The 7794-nt window shown below is 38.0% G+C and overlaps 1 long non-coding RNA gene across 1 annotated transcript; it reads left to right on the plus strand.

The window, feature by feature from the left end:
• The first annotated feature begins 4091 nt into the window (after positions 1-4091).
• On the plus strand, positions 4092-7161 carry LOC137039649 (uncharacterized). The gene is made up of 4 exons (XR_010897737.1): positions 4092-4861; positions 5135-5241; positions 6834-6930; positions 7112-7161. It is a non-coding gene; the product is annotated as an uncharacterized lncRNA (long non-coding RNA).
• Positions 7162-7794: the final 633 nt, after the last annotated feature.

Raw genomic sequence — 7794 nt, forward strand, 5'->3', positions numbered from 1 at the left:
TTTTACACTGGCAGTTTAGTTCAGAACAGGGCACAGTTCTTTTGAACAATTGGTAATGTGAAAGCTGTCATGCGGACCTGGGAGCGCACCAGAACCACACCATACCTGGAGGAGGAATATAGCGCGGCCCCTTTAAGAGATGCGCGTCCCCGTCCCCCATTGAACTGCCTGTATTTTGTGTGTGTGTGCAGAACTGTGACGCGATTCACACGAACAGTGAAACACTCCCTGCGTCCCAATTCGCATACTATCCATCCTAAATAGTATTCGAAAATAGAATTAGTATGTCCCAAATCATAGTATGTTGAAAAGAGTATTCCAAAGATTCCCGGATGGTTTACTATTTCCGGTCCGAATTCGAAGTATGAATCGATGGGCACTCTAACGGCTGATATTGCCCACAACCCACTGCGAGGTGTATGGGGATTCGACTAGAACTACAAACGCGGATAAAAAGCGTTAAAAACTACAAACATGACGGATGTGCGAGTTCGACGGTTAAGTAGAGAAGTTTAGATAAAGGGGTTTGAGTAACCAACTATCAATATTTAACCTGACAAAAATATATTTATTTAGTGTTGTCCACATTATATTTCACCCGCAGCAGCATTGTGAACTTTTGAAATGACACGTTTGGTCGTTAACTTTTAAATGCATCATTATATTCAAACTCCAAACACATGAGGAGAGTCTCTGCATTAAAGACCCACAAATGGCAGATCAACGAGCGGCTACATTTCTCTCCGATACGGCAGGAGATTAAACTGAATGTGGAGGATATGAACTGTGACGAATGCGATGATTGACAGGACAGATAAACGGTGACGGGATGCTCGTAACTAAGCGACAGAGTCCGTTAAAGATGGTGAAGTAGTATGTCCCGAAGCTTGCATACTTTTCTGCTACACACTCAAAAGTATATACTTTTTCTTCACAAAAAGAGTACATACTTTTAGGACGTAGTATAAGCATAGCTGTCAACCCTCCCGTTTTTCCCGGGTTTCTCACGTATTTTAGCTCTTTTCCCGCTGTCTTCCCGTTTTAGTATTTTCCCGTAAAATATCCCGTTTTTTACGCTCTGATTGTGTTAACTCAGAACACGCAACTACATCTGTGTCTGAAGCTTTTAACGGTCTATGCTGTGTGAAGTGGCTTTTGCACTTGGGTTGCTAGACCTCCAGTCAAGCAGGTGGCAGTATACAGACAGTAGCTTACTATCGAAGAAGAAGACAGTTGCAGCGGCGGGCGGGAGAAAGAGGGAAAAGGGTACCGAAACCCGGTATTAAACGGGCCCCGGGGCTGAATTTTGAAAGACCGTTGTATCGATAAGCTCGGACGTTATCGGTTCTGCTGTCGGTACTTTTGAAAATGCACGTGACGAGAGAGAGAGAGAGAGAGAGAGAGAGAGAGAGAGAGAGAGAGAGAGAGAGAGAGAGAGAGAGAGAGAGAGAGAGAGAGAGAGAGAGAGAAAACAAAACGACAGCCCACGGACAGAACTAAACATTCAAATAGCCTAGTTTCACTTTACACTAGATTGTGATAATGTGATTTAATTTAGATTTTGGCTTCTTTGGCAAAGATTATAATTTTGATATTCATATCTAGCGCAACTTAATTCCCATTGCAGCAGTTGCCTACGCTGTCATTTCTCCATATAACTCAAACGCAATGACAGAATAAGCACGATCAGTGATTGTTGTAAAATGTAGTCTAGCACCTGCTGGTAAATTGTGGGACGCGTTTAATAATAAAAAGTGCGATTAAAAGCACAAACATGTGTGCAAGAGATTGTTCCCAAGTCGGCGCGCGCTCTGAAACAGCCGCAACGAGACGAGCAAATCACACTTTCGGTTTCACACACTCGCGTCTAAACGATCGAATGATCACAAACATCTATGTCAAAATGACCGGCTTGGAGAGTCTCTTAAACACAGTTTGTGTCTAAAATGGACGTAGTTATTATGGATAGTCAGGAGAAAGTGTAGTGTATCTGCCTATTATCAGTCGCCTATAGATCTGCACATCTGTCTTAAAGAGGCAGCGGTGTAAATAAACATGATGACGAATTACTGCGAATTAAACAACCAAATGCAAAGATAAAATCACTCACAGCTCTAATAAGCATTATTTTGGCTATTTATGATAAACTATGCAGTGTTATTTTACGTTTGATTAGCCTACTAGAATTCTTCCTGAAATTAAAGCACTGTGCAGGCCTATATAATGTGTATCTTTGTTAATTGTGTGTGTGTGTGTGTGTGTATATATATATATATATATATATATATATATATATATATATATATATATATATATATATCTCAAAAAGTACCGATAAGAATATCGTTAAAGTACCGGACCGATAAGCAGTATCGTTAAGAGTAGTAATACCGTTAAAACCTTAACGATACCCATCCCTAGGTTTAACCAACCAAAACCAAAACCGAGTAATGTTAATTTGTTCCTAAATAAAGCACTTCAAACATATACATTGGTCTGTCATTCTTTAATAGATATTGTGTAGTTATAAACTCTAGACTGTTAATGATTAGTGCTTTTTTTTTTTAGTTTGTGGGATCATGTATAAGAATCATGTATAAAAAAAGCTATACTCTTTACTGGTAAATATTACAGTAAACAAACATTACAGACAATAGACCAAGGCAGCTCTGGCATAATATCAATAACATTATGCTTAATATATATTGTGTAGTTATAAACTCTTTAGACTGTTATGATTAGTGCTTCTTTTTTTTTCTTTCTTTTTTTTAGTTTGTGGACAAGAATCGTGTAAAAAAAAAAAATCCCTTATTTTGGGGATGGATTCCGGGAAATCTCCCTTATTTTCAATGTTCAATGTTGACAGCAATGAGTATAAGTAGGCGAATTGGGACGCAGCAACTGACTTGGAGCGCTTTTGTTTAGAAAAGTAAACCGCGTATTCGTTTTGGCCGATTGCAATGTATTTAGTTCAATAAAACCTGTAATGTAAGCGGTAATGGTGTTAATGATTTACCTCAGATATGAGCGAGTGAGCTTCCGTGCATCGGGCTCAGACTGCAGAGATGTGCTCGAGTAAACATCAGGACGCAGCGAATAATTGATCAAAGTGCAGAAAAGTTGCGGTGATTAATTTATGAAAGAAAGTTCGGTCACAAAACGATATTGTTACGTATCCTCAAGCTTTTTTTAGTAGGTATACGGAAATCCTTATCCTTTCCTAGTGGGTATACGGCGTATACCTGCGTATCACGTAGACTACACCACTGCATCCGACATAAAACAGAGTGACGTGCATGGGCTGCTTATCATAGGTTCACCACGCGGAATGTATTATCGTGCTTCTTCGAAGTTCTTCCAGATAACATTAAGCCCAACACAGTGGTAAATCTACATTAACTACATTCACACACAGCAGGCTTATTACTTTGTTAGCTGTAGTGGGTGACTTGCAAGTTAATGCTACCAAACTATAATCACTAAAACATCGGACTTGCACTTCGCTATCATCCCAGCAAACACAGTACGTTGTGACAACGTCGTCAGTTAGTCGTCATTTGGTCAGCGTGACATTACTTTATGACAACGTTGTGAGGACGTTGTGGTAAAGTTCCATTTTTAAAAAATTTGGCTAACGTTCCAGAAACGTTGTGGGAACGTCCTCTAAAGACGTCGCTAGTTTATCCCACAGAGAACGTTGTAAGGACGTCGTGGTAAAGTTCTATTGTTTTAGAATCTTGGCTAACGTTCCAGAAACGTCATGGGCACGTCCTCAAAAGACGTCGCTAGTTTATCCCACAGAGAACGTTGTAAGGACGTCATGGTAAAGTTCCATTTTTTTTAAATCTTGGCTAAAGTTGCAGAAACGTCATGGGCACGTCCTCAAAAGACGTCGCTGGTTTATCCCACGGAGAACGTTGTAAGGACGTCGTGGTAAAGTTCTATTGTTTTAGAATCTTGGCTAAAGTTGCAGAAACGTTGTGGGAACGTCCTCAAAAGACGTTGCGTGTTTATCCCACAGAGAACGTTGTAAGGACGTCGTGGTAAAGTTCTATTGTTTTAGAATCTTGGCTAACGTTCCAGAAACGTCATGGGCACGTCCTCAAAAGACGTCGCTAGTTTATCCCACAGAGAACGTTGTAAGGACGTCGTGGTAAAGTTCCATTTTTTTAAAATCTTGGCTAAAGTTGCAGAAACGTTGTGGGCACGTCCTCAAAAGACGTCGCGTGTTTATCCCACGGAGAATGTTGTAGCGACGTGGCCCACTGGTCTTCATAACTTTCCAAATTGCATTATTAATTTACAAGTATTATCAAATGTATGCCATTTTGATTTATATGGGACATTTACTTAATTCATCAAATATTTTTTAAATGAATCCATGTTTGCAAATCGTATTGGCAAAAACAATAAAAAATCTAACAAAAAAAAACAAAAAAACAATTGTCCCACTATCACGTGCAGTGTCAGGAGTGGCATTTTGCATCTGAGCGGGTCATAGAACATCAAAATGAGTTCTAAATTCATTATTTATTATTCTTGATTTTTATTATTTTTGAGCTGCGTGACTTTGACGTGGTGTGTTGATGATGTGTCAATGGAGCGGCGCGGAGTTGCCATGGAAACGGTGCAGCAACACAACTGACAAGCCGCAAAACTCCCTCTGTCATTGTTGTTTTCACTATACTTTCAGGTGAGTTGTCTTTAAAGTTACACAAATATTACACACAACTGTTACTGACATTTTCCTGACATTTCTTATGTGTCATTGACACGCTTCTGTTCTGTAGAATATTTACTTTATAGAAATGTAGAGTCTTTGGAAAAAAAGTCCGTAAGCACATCAACCGTTTTCCGAACAGTAAGTTAAGTTAACGAGGCTAACGTTAACTCTATAAAGTTAATCTCTTGTTTAGGCTTTGAATCACATGTGTAAATGAGAGGTTTTGATAGTTTTATAAAGTTTTTTTCTTCTTCTGGGAATTGAATGGGTCATTGAAGGTGGCTAATTAATTGAACTAACGTTAACGTTATGTGTTTGCTGTTAATCGACGAAGTCACTTACATTAAAAACATTAACACAGAGCACGAAAAAAACGTGTTAACATATAATAAAATGTTCTGTGATTTTCAGAAGGGACAAAATAACCCCTGTACAACAGAGGTGAAGCTCCCAAGTGTCCAACATTTCTGAAGGAAGCTGCTGAAAGAGAAGTAGAAAACACAGGTGAACTGAAAAAGGTGATTGATTAACCTTGTCCATTTTTAACAATATTTTAACCCATTCTTTCTCTTTTCTGCATTTAACCTTTGCTGTAGCTTCTTTCCTTTTAATAAACCTGGCGTTGTATAATTTATATATTTGGCTCTGATAAATTGTTGATGCTTCCATGCTGATGCCCTGCAGCCTGCACTGTAAAGTTAGCAGAGTTGGAGCAGATCTCCTGTCGGACATCTCTTAAATGGTGAGGATTTACTCACCTGCAAGCCATCCTATGTGTAAGTTATATGACATTATTCTTTCAGACGAACACAATCAGAGTTATATAAAGAAATGTCCTGGCTCTTCCAAGATTTATAATGGCAGTGAATATTGCTTGGTTTGCTTGGTGATAAGCGGTAGGCTACGCAAGTCGACTTGCGCTAAAAGGGTGACCCTTTGTCTCGCGTATTGCTGACCACTGGAAGCTAGTTATTTTAGTCTATAAAGTTTTAAAAATGGATATTTTTCTCACACAAACATGCCACTTTGCTTCAGATGGCCTTTATTAACCCTCGGAGCTGTGTGGCGCAATTATATGACGGATAGTTGCACTTTTATGGACTTCAAAAATGAAGCATTTACTGCCATTATAAAGCTTGGATTAGCCAGGACATTTTAAAATATAACTCTGATTGTGTTCGCCTGAAGAACTTAGGGATGGCTTGAGGGTGAGTAAATCATGGGATATTTTTAATTTTGGGATGACCTAACCCTGGCATTATGAACCATGTGACTAGTAAGTAAAACCTCAAACATACAATAATGTTCAAAAGTTTGGTTTTGGTACAATTCTTTGAAAAAGGTCTCTAATGTTCACCAAGATTGCATTTGCTTGATTAAAACAAATCAGTCAAATCTAATATTTTGAAATAATATGTAAATTCTTAATAATTGGGTTCTATTTGAATATATTATAAAATGTAGTTTATTCCTGTGATCAAAGCTTAATTTTCAGCATCATTACTCCAGTCTTCAGTGTCACATGATCCTTCAGAAATCATTCTAATATGAGGATTTTATTCATCAAAGAATCCTGAAAAATGGTTTACACAAAAATATGAAACAGCACAACTGTTGTCAACACTGCTAATAATCATAAATGTTTTTGTGAGCAGCAAATCATCATATGAGAATGATTTCTGAAGGATCATGTAACACTGAAGACTGGTGTATTGATGTTGAAAATTCAGCTTTGATCACAGGAATATTAAATTAATAATAATAATAATAATACAATGTAAAATAGCTGTTTTCAATTTAAAGGGTTAGTTCAACCAAACCTTTAAATCCTGTCATCAATTCCTCTCCCTCATGTTGTTACAAACCTGTAAGACCTTCATTCATCTTCAGACAGCAATTTAATTAACACTTTCAAGGCCCAGAAAGGATGTAGACATCAATAATTACAATGGAAAGGAGACTGGCACAGGCTAGATCAAAATTGTGGAATTAAGTTATTTTTGCACACAAAAAGTATTCTTGTTGCTTCGTAACATTAAGGTGGAACCACTGGAGTCACATGGACTATTTTAACAATGTTTTTACTACCTTTCTGGGCCTTGTGTTGCAGTCTATGGAGGGGTCAGAAAGCTTTTGGATTTCATCAAAAATATTTTCATTTGTGTCTGAAGATGAACAAAGGTCTTACAGGTTTGGAACAACATAAGGTGAGGAATTAATGACAGAATTAACATTTTTGGGTGAATTATCACTTTAAATATATATTACAGTTTGTACTGTATTTTTGATCAAATAAATGCAGCCTTGGTGACTGTTGAGTAAAAATGACTCTTTCAAAAGCATAAAAAAACAGATTAGCAACATTAATAAGGTTCTCCTCTGTTTCAGCTGCCAGAAAATGATGAAGATGTGACAGTGTAGCTCGGGATAAGGAAGAGGAGGAAGAACATGTAAGTAAAAAAAAAAAAACAATTATACCTTTTTAACAAAAAGCAATACACCAACAATAGTATGACTTCCTTTTTTTCAGCTTCCAGTTTACAAAGATCCAAAGTGAATATATAGAGGCCATCCTCCTATCCTATCCTCAGAAGACCCTGCCCTCCGCTGGTGGGGTAAGAAAGACCCTCTTCCTCTTCTCTCACAGCTCTCCATCTCCCTCGGCCTCATCAACACTGTCTGAAGCTTTTTCCACAGCTGGGACACAGTCAGGAATGAGGGGTCTCAGATTCTTCCTGAGAAAGTCATCATGCTCATTTTCTTGAGCAAAAAAAACCTGTTGATGTATATTTTGGCCCAATAATACAGAAAAGATGCTTGGACTCTATGTAGTGTTTTTTACATATCTCTTTATGAATGTAGGACTATAGCTCAAGGACTATATATCTTTTGTAACTGTCACATTGTTCAGGTTTAGCTACAGGTAGTGAAGCAATAAAGCACATCACCACCAGACATTTGTAGCAGGTGCCTCACAGGACATGCAGGACATTTCTGCAAATAAAAGTAATAATAAAGAAACTGATAACTCTTTTTTTCCATGTCTTTTTTGTGCTAAATTATTGAGAGTA

This window comes from Pseudorasbora parva, chromosome 14 (genome assembly GCF_024679245.1).
Source record: "Pseudorasbora parva isolate DD20220531a chromosome 14, ASM2467924v1, whole genome shotgun sequence".
Classification (NCBI taxonomy): Eukaryota; Metazoa; Chordata; class Actinopteri; order Cypriniformes; family Gobionidae; genus Pseudorasbora; species Pseudorasbora parva.